General features: G+C 28.9%; 1 protein-coding gene across 1 annotated transcript in view; it reads left to right on the plus strand.

Annotated features, from left to right (window-relative positions):
* The first annotated feature begins 12,067 nt into the window (after positions 1 to 12,067).
* The window catches only part of LOC113393204 (very long chain fatty acid elongase AAEL008004-like), a 32,721-nt gene continuing 31,510 nt past the window's right edge, over positions 12,068 to 13,278 (plus strand). The window contains exon 1 of the mRNA XM_026629976.2: positions 12,068 to 12,417. The gene's annotated coding sequence lies outside the window, so the exon portion shown is untranslated. The remainder of the gene's footprint in view (positions 12,418 to 13,278) is intronic.

Raw genomic sequence — 13,278 nt, forward strand, 5'->3', positions numbered from 1 at the left:
AGATGATGCCTAAAGGCGGAAGCGCTATGCGTCGGATAGACCATTGGATTATTAACTTTAAAGCAGGTGCTTCGTATAACAATTAGATTTTTTTTTTTTTTATGTTGTAGGAGGCAAACGAGCAGAAGGCTCATCTGATAGAAAGTGATTACCACTGCCCATGGACATCTGCAACACCAGGGGGGTTGCAGGTGCGTTGACGGCCTTTAAAAATAAATTTAAAAAAGGTATGATAAATTGTACAACAAATAAAATAAGTATTCAAACTGTTACATAATCAACATTTTATTTATTATCTATAATATATTTTATATATGTAATAAAAACAAGTAAGTAAGCAGTTACAAATTGTTACAATACGAAATAATTTCAAATACTAGTAATAATTAATGAAAAGTTAAGATTAAAAGGATGCAGCAAGGTGTTTACGTGAATTATTTTTTAAAAAATTAATCGCTCAATTTATAATTGCAAATTGGAATACAATTGCGTCTATAAAATTAATTATCTTATTTATATATATTAATATCCTTATTTTTTCATAAAATATAATTTTGTTACTTACATATTAACGCTACCGCAGCAAAAATTCTGCGGTCGAATGCGGTTTTTTTTTCACCTAAACTCATTGTGGCCACATCCCCCCCTCCTTCCATAGGGGTCCGGGTACCTTTCTGAAGGCTACCACTGCTTGAAAAAAACTTATAAATCAAACCTTCCCTAACCTACTCGTATATTGGCGCATTCACAGATTTTATTTTTGCTGCGGTGTCGTTAACAATTAAGTACCTACCACATTTATTCTCTCTCTGTTTTGCAACACATTTAATTTCGACATTTTCTGGGATTTTATTGTAAAACAAAAACACTGTCCCCTTAGACCTTAGACCTAAAGACCTATTGGTTCTATACAATTGAGTAAAAAACGAAAGTTTTATAATCGACACTTAAGTACATTAAAATACACGTTAAAAATTTGGAAGTTAATAAGATGTTGAATATTTAAAAAAGTGCTGACTATATTTTTTTAACTTACCTCGACGTATGCTATTGACTGATTAACTGTAGCAAAAACAAACGTATTATTCTACGATTGTTCAAATAATACCATATACGTAATTGACATAATATGACCTTCATTATTTCAGTTTAAAAAATAGCTTTATGTACCAACGAATTAAAGTACAATGATTTATTTAAATTGTAATACTAGAACGGTAGGTTTCATTAGCATTTCAAATAATTATTCGTTAGTTTGACCGTCCGTAAATAGTAATTACATACACCTTAATTTTTTTAGCAATTACAACCGTTATAAAATAATATTTCAAGACAGTGCAGTTACTAATAATTAATTTGATCCGATATAATAAAAAAGAGAAGTTTCATTCACAACAATTTTTATTAAATTCTTAAATTTACAACATTTAAAAATTAGTTAAAAATAACAATATTTATGACTCTTAATTGCTTTTATACTAGAATAAAACGACAAATTATCTAAATACAAAATATACTCGTAGAATTTTAAAACCTAGCGTTAATATTAAATATTATAAACAGAATATGAGACATTGAATTGAAACAAGGCCTTAAAAAAAATAGTTACAATACCTGATTTTATAAGGCACATGTATCTGGAACCCTGTACTGAAAGGAATAAGTAGAATGTCGGTGTTGCATGCTGTTTATAAATCACCCCAAAATTTAATTAAGGTAATCTTGTCTTTTCGATACTGGAACACGTAATTAAAGTTCATGCGAATAAATGTTGGAATAAATCATTTTTAACAAATATTAACAACAAGCATAGATATTGCACCCTAACAGACACAGAATTTTTAAATCAATTTCTTGTTACTGTCTATCTTCAAAAGCGCCGTTACTAAACATGTGTAGATTTTGCAAATAACAATCTGATACCTTTCTTAATAATATAATAATTGCACCTGTATAAATGAAATCTTAAGAATGCAAAATAATGTCCAATTTGTCGGAGCCGTATTAGATGAATTTGCAGAATTAAAGAAACGTTTCTTATGTACAACAACCTGTCTCACTATATAGTTATAAACTCCCCGAAACATGGGAAAACCAGAAACAGGTTTACTGACATCACTGTGATTGCCGTATAGATGTAAGTAATTATTTTGTCGTATTTACAATACTATGAGAATTTATATTATGTTATATGCATGTAATAAGAGTACCAGCCTATAGCCTTCGCCGCCGGCCACGCGATTAATTGTACACAATAAATTAAGCACATGCAAAGTCAGGTTCCCGGACAAATCACAATCACAATCTCCGTATAAGATTCAGGTGCTCTAATAACTAGGACATCTCATGTTGTATGTATATCCATTTATTGTATTGTATTTTAACCTTTTTTATTTAAACAATGACGTATAAACACTTACTTTTTGACTTAGTTTAACTGTTACCTACTAAATGACCAGTATTCCTCAGAAGGCATTCCGATCAATCGTGAACTTGTGATCTACACATTTTAGTAAACTACATATATGAATGTTTAGAGTATTACTATTACTTTAAAAGATTCATTATTTCATAAAAAACGTACAGCATTAAGGTTGAACGATATACATCCGTAGATTTTCTTATGATAAAACTTATATTTACCTAAAGCTTACATACATAATTATCAAAGTCAAAATCCGGTTAAGTAAAAACGGCACGTCAATTAATAACAGCCAACATCCTCATCAGATATCTGCCAAGTTATATATTACACGCACATTTTTACTTATTATTATTATTATATATATACTGTATATGCCTATTATATATTATTATACTATATCACTCATTCAAGGCATTGAAGTTTCATATAAAAGAGACTAATAATAAGTTAAATCTTTACAATTTATAAGCGCAACTTTATTATTATTTTTGAGGTAATCGCCACGCAACAAGCATTATTTGTAGTGAATTTTTCGTGGGCATATGTGAAATAATAAAATTTGAGTTATTTTCTCACAAAAAGTTACCAAAAAAACTTAACAAATGTTAAACTAAAAAGCGTTCCAAGTAAATTTAAAACCAATTAAAAATAAAAATTCAAGATACCCTCTGATTTTTTTAATAGTTATTAGCTTATTTTCGTAAGATATTTATCAAAAGTTTTTTTTTATTAACATCGCAATATTAACGTGATACTAAAAGGAGCCTTTGACTTATTTTTACCGAATATCTTTTTAACGATTTTAATACGTAATCGATACGGTAAAATCGCAATGCAAACCTGTCGCCTTTAAGTCAGTGCGGGACGAGACCTTGTGCCGAAAGAACCTGTGAAACTTTTCTCCACACAAGGCAGGGTGTGTGAGGATTCCCCGTGGCGTATTTATCGGTAACGCCCAATAGAGCAAAGTCAACGACGTATATCCAATTTGCTATGTTGACACTTGGAACAATACACCCAATAACTACAGCAGCACATTTTGTAAGAACGTCGTATCTCACACGTGCAATATATGTAAATGATTCGCTATGTCAACATATAGTCATATAGTTTTAAGAGTCCACGATCTCATTATGCGATGCGTTGACAGACTTGAGTTTGTTCTTACGAAATAGTTCCACTGAAGTGACCACTTTGTAGCCTGTTTGTTTATGTGTTTTTTCGGGTTCATTCGTCTCTACCTTGAGACATAACCTGCATTACGAATTGCACATATCACACATTTCACGTTTGCCTTAGTCTAACTCATTATATTGTATTTCCGGAATAAAAGAACGCGTTTTTTTTCCATTGTAATTAATTAATTGAAAATTAATTCGTTTAAGACAATTACAAAAAAAGATGAATAAAAAATAATATATTTATTAAAATTAAATTAGGAATTCCAAGTTAATGTACAGTGTGGCTGTGACGTCAACGCATTAAATGATACCCCTAATAAAATATATGGTGTTTACAAAACACAAAAAAAATCAATACATTCATTAACTTAGCCAAAGGACTTTTTTTTCATTTAATAATGTACAACATCCTATATAACATTATCGGTGGTATTGTTACATAAATACTAGCGGGTCAATAACTTGGGGCCACAATAGGTCAAACGTTTTCGTTCCGAACCATTCATTCGCAAATTATTAACCTAAACCAATGCCGACCGAAGTTAAAGGGGACTGTGCGGGGAGCAGGTGAACGTGTACGTCCAGAACTAGCGTTGCTTGATTGACGTAGCGGTGATTCCCGGTATTATTTAAGACCATATGCATATAAAACACAAAATATACCATTGTCAGCTATATAGTTTTTAATTAACCTTTCTCTAACGTAAAGTTATAAGTAAGTCTTTTATCGAAAACTAAGTATTAAGTTTACTAAATTTAATTTCTCACAAAAATACATTTTAAAGTGGTTTTTTTTTTAACTTTAATTTCGCGTTTTATGCCGTAAGAACAGTATTACTACTATATAGAATAGAAATTAATGCAATTAAACTATGAAAATATCACGCAGATACAAACAAACTGTACTTAATTTCAATAAACTTCCAGTGCGATACTGTATGAGGTGTAATAGCGGCCTAATACAACTTTTGTCTTCAAGCGTGCAAAACTATTACTACCAATTCTGGCAGGGTTGACTCAGAAGGGTAAAATTTATAATTACCAAAATATTTTTTTAAATTATAAACTACTCTTTATTATTAATAAGTAAGTGGGTATTTTGTAAACTTTGATACTATGTTAAATTAATAAAACATCATTTACAAGTTACCTACTCTAAATGTTATGTTTTTATTAGTACTATTACTATTCAAGCATACTGTACAGTTTACTGTACAGTATGAATGGATATGATTAATTAATACTATTTAAATGTTATTATTGTTTTTCGCTCATGTGTTAATCGATATTATTAATTCTTATTAATACCAAAGGAAAATAAATATAACGTACAATGACGTGTGCACTGTCAACCCTGATTTTAACACTGACCAGGCCGTTATAAGCCACTCACGCACACACTCATCGTGTCTTGAAGAATATTTACGTCATATTGAACTATAATTTAGTAACCTTGGAATTTTTACCTTAAAAATATTATCTTATTAGTACTAGTTCAATTTGTTTTTTTTAATCCATAATGATATTGTTGCCCAGACGACTATTAAAAGTTTAAAAATAAATTATGATATCCGGTTTCTGTTAAAATCGCCATTGATTTGATCGAGATTAAGGTTCCGACGAGTTTGACATAATCATCAAATATTATACCAAAACAAATCTCTTTCGTATGCGAATAAAAATAAAATGACAACTTAATAGAACATGTTATAAACAGGTGTTGATTTTTATTTTAGTGACCAAAGTCCGTTAATTTAAAGTTAACTTGAAGCTCCATATCATTAAGTATATATATTTCTTTAGTTTTGTCTTGAGCAAAGAAAAATAATAAATATATTTTTTTACCTATATAAAGAAGATATTCTTCATTTCAAACACTTTCGAGATTTTACATATGACATCAATCATCGAAATGAAATTGGGTGTAAATTAACTGTCTGTAAATGTATTTCTGTTGGGATAAGACGTCCTCCCCTGGAGAAGATTCGTATTATTCAAGTTACCCCGAAACGACAATATATATACCAATGTCAACCATATCGCCATCGAATGCCATAATTATTTTAATGTAATATATAGGGGAGAAGAAGTGGCATGAAAGAGCCAGTTTTCTAAAAGGATCAAAAAAGTTTAGTTGATAGTAGTTTCGTTTTAATTAAAAAACTATATGATTTTTTTTCTTCGATTATTATTCATTTATTAAATAACGTTATTTAATACGAAAAAAACCTTAAATACTACGGAAAAATCAACGAAAAAATGTTTCTTCTAACTCTTTCATAACACATCGGTATTGAAAGATTAGTAGAGTAGATTAGTCACTAGACAAACTAAACATTATACTGGTACTGTATGCATTAAAAGTATAGAAAAAAGTATAAGAAATCATGTCAAAATAGAGATTTTATATTGATAACATTATCATTTATTAATTTAACTTTACAACCAACTCTATCTCCTAAAATCTGTACGTGGCGATAGGTCTGATACTGATTATAATAATTTTATAAGCACAATCTAATGTTCACGTTTGTTCGTGCGTGCCATATCTTCAGTTAATTTCTTATTTCTATCATATGACAACATAAGAAATTAACCGCACCATATATACCCACAAACCTTTTAAAATAATAAAAAAACGAATTGTTAATTATATACGTAGAGTAATATATACATATGTACCTAATGTTGATGTTGTGATCACAATACGTTTATCTAATTAAAAATATATAAAATATATGCCGTAAGCAAATAATATGTATGGTATTTTCTTCGTATATAAAATTTGTATAGTGAGATTTCCCAAAATCCTCTTTTAGTGCGTTAAACGTAACGTTAAAGATAAGTAAAGGTCGTATTTTTATATAAATTTGAAATATAATTAAAGTGCGTTACCTGGTGTTTCTAATATTTTTATATTATCTATTAAAAAAATCGTGAGCCGAGATGGCCCAGTGGCTAGAACGCGTGCATCTTTACCGATGGTTTCGGGTTCAAACACAGGCAAGCACCATTGAATTTTCATGTGCTTAATTTGTGTTTATAATTCATCTCGTGCGCGGCGGTGAAGGAAAACACCGCGAGGAAACCTGCATGTGTCTAATTTCAACGAAATTGTGCCACATGTGTATTCCACCAACCCGCATTGGAGCAGCGTGGTGGAATATGCTCCATACCTTCTCCTCGAAGGGAGAGGAGGCCTTAGCCCAGCAGTGGGAAATTTACAGGCTGTTTATGTATTTATGTATTAAAAAAATCATAAAGTAATCTTAAGTTTAAGTTTTTATAAATTGCTAAGCGAACGTGTTATTGCTTTCGTTTTATTAATTATATACTAAATATACTATAAAATTCAATTACATATAATTTATAATATACCTTTTAAATTATAATATAAATACCTAATTAAATATTTAATTATTACGTGCTCTCAATTTAAGCTAACATTACGTAAATAAACACATACATACGTGGCTATAAATTATAACACTATTTTTTATTTAATTAATGAAAACAATACTAAATATTTATCTATAAAACTATATATTTAATTAGGTATCATTTTAAAATTTACAAAATAAATTTTCAAAGTACTTACACATATTTAATAAATTTGAATTTACGTTTTTAAAAGTCGCTTCCCGCGCTTTTCAGTCGCGGTTAACTTATTTTTTGTTATATTTACTTGAACATTCTAACTTTTTTTTAAATGATGGGCCAAACATTGCTTTACTGCTACTGAGACTAATTTATCATACTCACTTACTTATTTACCTACAGCTAGATGATATAATTTGGAAATTGTCTTCAATGCAATGCAACTGATCTTGTATTTATTCCTAATTTGGAGTTTATTATGATAAGTGACTATTAATAATTAAGTAACAGCTATTTTTTTAATTTAATTATTGATTGGCTAAGAGGACACAATAGAATTTTGATTTTGTTTTTTCTGAATTTATTTACTTTAAGGATCTTCAACAAAGGGTAATAATGTTTTCACAAACTGTTGTAATTCTTTTTTTGTAAAATTTCGATTCATAAAAAAAGAAGAATCGGTTGCTCGTAATGGATTGAGGACATGTCGAGCCACGAATAAAAGTAAAAGACTTTTTTAAAATAAACTTAATTTACTTAACAAATTAAATGATTACGTATGTTCCTACGTATATTTCACCATCCCGCATTGGAGCAGCGTGGTGGAATATGCTCCATACCTTCTCCTCAACGGGAGAGGAGGCCTTAGCCCAGCAGTGGGAAATTTACAGGCTGATTATGTTATGTTTTATACGTATATTCTATATTCAGCAGGACTGAGTGAGTGCAAAGTTTTGGATGAATAGATTTGGTAGTTTAAATTATTATTTACAAATTTAAAATATATTTTATTTTATTTGTCTTTATTAATACACATATATTATAAACTTATTATAGTTATTTAACATTGAAAAAAACCACAACGGTTTGACCTCAATGCACAAAGGCTTGAACTCAGTCTAATATTAAATTAAATGTGCTTATAAGTAAAAATTATCTAAGGCGCTATAATTACAAAGGCGTTATTGTAGTAGCTACGAACTAGGGGGGTATCATAATAATTTTACTTTGAAGGGAGTCTTAACTTTCTACAGATGTGATCAATATGTTGACTCTACTTAATTTTGTTATAAAAGATAAACCCGAGATATGTACATTTACCAACTATTTCGATGCTAGGAAGGTTAAATAAAACCTCGTAAAATAAACAATGACATTAATAAATAAGTTACGTAAGGAAAAATAAACATGGCTTTTCTTCATGATATTGTTTTACCATTTTCAGGTTATACTTAACTGGTATTGGTAATTACGTATGATTACTTGGTTTTATTAGTATGGAAGTAATCAATTAATTTGCGTCTTATTTTAACACGTTTTGTATAAACTAGCTTTAGTGTCTGGCTGTTTTTTAATAAATTTCACAATCGTTGTACAACTAACTGCAATATGTTCTAGCGACATTTTATTTATATTTACAAAATTGTATTCACGATAGCAAATTATGCACTAATTTCTATAATCTATTGCATGCGTTCCACGTGAACGCGTTATAAAATGTCTATAACTCTTAAAAATTCATAAAGACAAACTTTCATATAATACTAGGACAAATTATATTACGCTTTTTGTGTGTTATAAAAACATAATACATAAAAATGTGGTTTTTTTCGTGTCCACGTTAAAAACAAACACATCATCATGAAATAGAATAAATAACAAAATAAAATAATTATTATTTTACATCGTTGGCTATATAGAACCTTAATAAAAAAAACTTAGTTGAGATTTAAATTTTAATATCAATCGAATTTATATTTTTTTGCCGTCCGGTAAATACAAATCAAAAAGTTAGTATGATGTACTTAAAACGTATAGATAATTAATTAAAATATGTGAGATGATATAAGTTTAAATTCACCTCTGCTTTTTTTTCCTTATATTTGGATGAAATTTATGTTTTAATTTTTATTTGGAGTTGCGCTAATCATTTTTATTATTATTAAAAATGTTGTGACTGGCAATCATTTTGATTCATTTCTATTTTTAATACAAAAATATGACAAAAACCAGTCACTTCGGTTAAACTGAATTTGCTTTCGTCGGTTGCTAAACTATTTCAAAATAATTTAATGATCTATTTAATACGATTTTTCTTTAGACAAATTGTACATCTCTATATAATTTTATTTTAATAATATAGTAATAGCATTTGTATGATTTAGAAAAAATGCTAAATTACCTTAAATCTCAAATAAAATAACATATTTCTAAATATTACAAAACAGAAGTAAATTTAAAAAGGAAAGTAATAAGAAAAATATATTTATTTTATTGAAGGACGCTGATTCGTTAATATTCATTCGAAATTAAATTTACAAAATAAAATGGCTTATACAAGAGTATACATTGTTTTGTTTTTTGAAAAGCCAGTGACATCTATACTTGAATAGGAAAGATTAAAACACTTACAAATAATTTAACTATTTGATAACAGATGGCGCGAAGTAAAATTATAGTATTAAAAGTAACTGCTAGATGGTGTTGTGCGCCTAAAAAATCACTATACACAAATAAATATTAAGAATTATCTTTAATAATACCGCTGTAATTTTAGGGTATCATACACAGTACATCGGATAAAACAAGACTTTAATATTAATATATGATAATTGTATTTGGCATTATTTTATTAATATTTAAAATAAATAACACACATACACAAAACTAAAAGAAGGTAATATAAAATAACAGTTTTAGTAATACCATTACAATGAATAATCGTGCGTATTTTATGGCATTTTTTTAATTTGATACGTTTTTCACACCGCGCTTGCCTGGAAGAACCTCACGTTTCAATACGTAACGTTCTTCAGGCAAGCGCATTCCAACATTAACTTCATCAGCATTTATCATCAGATGTAACTACTCCTCAAAGTCTTGAGTGTTGTCACATAATTGATTCCCTATATTACAAACAAGAGACTGTTTAGAAACAAACCAACTACATCGGTCTCATCAACATCTTCAATCAAGAAATTCGATCTGCGACAAAAGTAGATAAAGGGCGTACACCATGAAAGTATTATTTTCAAACATGAAGGTTTTATTTTTTTATTTTTATGTCAACTGAATTACACAAAAATAGATATTAGTTAATTTCAGATATCTAGTATTTTTAAAGCGTTTCTATGTGGCACTTTTTCACTTCGTATTGTGAGATGTGAGCTAATGAAGTATAGTTTCAATTGATTATTGTTTTTAAATCCATTTTAAAACAATAATCAATGTTCATGTTATAACATCTAGCACTTCCGGTTTCTCTTATCACACTGTTACGTACTCAGTTTCCTGATTTAAATGCAGCTTACCTTAACCAGCTTCACTATGAGATTTTGGCGCTCTGTCTACCTACCTCTTTTTCTTTTGGTCTTATACAAGAGCATCTCTAGCCAATGACCTATGGGAGGCAGCCGACGGCTAAGTTAAGGTAAGAGTGTGAATTGTAGTCTTACCTCTGCCATTGTAATTTGTAAAATCATACAGTATTCAATGGTTGAAGCTACAGGAGCACTTGACTGTACAAAAAATAAACAATGTCATTGTAAATTTATTAGAAAAATAGAATTTGGGACAAGATTGCCTTGGGTTTAAATGGTCTGACTATGGAATCACTTGATAACAAAATTATCGAGGGACCCTCTTTTGATTAACTTAAAGAAAACAAAATTTGGAGTTTTTTTAAACTTCTCTACCTATAAAAATTTTGTTAATTTTCATTAGCAAGTTTGGCTAAATGGTTGTTCCAAGACGTTGTTTCCTAACAATACGAAGCATTGATGTGAAATTCTTTTCCAGATCGACTTTCGTCGCAACAACAGCAATATTCTTAATAATATTATCTCACACTTTTTTGGGATTAACACAGTGGCTCTTAAGCAATTGAAAAATGTGTTTTATATGTTGCGAGGTCTTCATTACGTCAATAGTTATGGATTGGACTTTGAATACATTAACAAGTTTCATCAAAGCCGAGTATATAGCGATAAAAATATTGCCAAGAAAAAAAAATTGTAAGCAGCAGTGGAATTAAAAGACCTTAATTTCGAGTATCGCTATTTCTTTTGACGATAAGGTTTCTAAGGATTTCGCTGCTTTGCCTTATAGTGTGTTGTATCATGTCATCGGAGTCGTGTTCAAAATGAGGATTCTCTGAACCATAAACATAGTATACTAAATACTAATGCTATGAACAGTTTTTCGTACATTCTCTCTCTTCATGAGCCGTTAGGGGTTATTAGAGGTTGACAGTAAGGATGTTTCTTTGACTGCTGACGAACGTATAATTGCAGTATTAGACTGTAAGACCGACCACTTCGAGTCAAGAATGTCGCAAAGATAAGTCTCCCATTAGCGTCTGATTGTGTTTCAGGGGCTACGTATATTTTACATGTGTTTATGAAATAAGTTACTTGGCGTTATGTTCTTTAACCTCGAAAATTATGTACCTTTTGTTTTCCTACATGACTATTTAATTCTTTCACGAAATAAAACTTTTAAATTATTGACATTTCTAAATTTACGTTTACTCTTGGATTGATAAAAATATATTTAAAAATGAATGTAAGCAATGTAACCCATTCCTCTAACTTTCAAATTAATAAATCCCTTTATAATTAATAATTGCGAAAAATTTATTTACGAAACAAAAAAGAAAGAAATGGACTATTTAAAAGCTAATTTATGAATACCCTAATGACACGAATAACCATTAAACACTTGCCTGCTATATATTGCTATTTAAAATAAATTACCTTTTCATTATTATTGTAATGTAAAATATAAATATTAAGCTAGCGCTATATAACATTAGAATTTGTCTGTGGCTACTGGCTACCCCCACTTAACCGTTGGTTGGTGTTGGTAGATGGCAATACTGAGTGTAAGTGGAGTGGTTGAGTTGGTGGATAGAAATGCATTTTTCGGAATCTTTAAAATTATAATTTAAGTAATTTTAGTGAAAAAATATTGTTATCTATAATAATGTTGTTAGAGATTTTCAAAATATTACGTATAAATAATAGATATTAAGTCATTGACGGCTATTTTTATAACCTAAATTAGTCATCTAGTAAAGATAAATGAAGAGGTGACAAACGTTGTCAGGAATTGCATTAGTATAAATATAATTTTGCATCAATTATGATACAACTAAGCATCTACTTTATTGTTCTGTGATGATTAACGGCAGTGATATTATCAGAGATTTTTTTGGTAAGTGAAATTGAATCGGTATCCACTTGTTATAAGCTACAAAATTGTAGGTAACTAGAACACGCCCACAGTCACACATACACGAAGAAATATTCAAATTAATGTTCAACTGTAATCATATTAACAAAAATGTTATAAATAAAAATAAAATAATAATAAATTAATTTCATAATATAAGTGTAAAAAAAATGATAGTAGAAAAAGTTAATAGATTTAAATAATCTGTATGGAAAACAATGACTAACAAAGCCAAATAACACGAAAATTATGAATCTAACATGAATCAAAATATTTTTTCAATAACAGGAAATCTTAATACATTTAATTTAATAATTTTTAAACTAGATGGAAAGTATGCTTAATACAGCCTGGATTATTGATTTATTTTTAAACGAAATAGGCTGTTTCGATGGAATTCATAGGAAACTATTAGATGTTCCTTTTTAGCTATAACCACATTTAAAAACAAGCTTTTAGTTGAACTTTGAAATTAAAATACTATATAGTTAAATTATTATTATTTTAACTACATTCTAATCAATAAATTAGTATGTCAAAACAACACTTATACAATATTATTGCATATTAAATTCCTAAAGGCAGGACACCAAATAAAAACATATTTCCTTAAATCTATAATCTCTTTAATAGCTAGTAACTTCAATAGTAATGTTAATTAAATAATAATAATTATTATTATTTGTTTATTCAAACACACCCAAGAAAACCAACGTACACAATTTTTATGCTTATTAACTAAATCTAGGACTTTCACATTATCAACAAAAATAGTGGACCTCTGACCCCGAAACTAAATATAACCAATTTATATCAGCATTAAAGAGTTTTTAATAACTATAC

The sequence above is a fragment of the Vanessa tameamea genome, chromosome 6, assembly GCF_037043105.1.
Source record: "Vanessa tameamea isolate UH-Manoa-2023 chromosome 6, ilVanTame1 primary haplotype, whole genome shotgun sequence".
NCBI lineage: Eukaryota > Metazoa > Arthropoda > Insecta > Lepidoptera > Nymphalidae > Vanessa > Vanessa tameamea.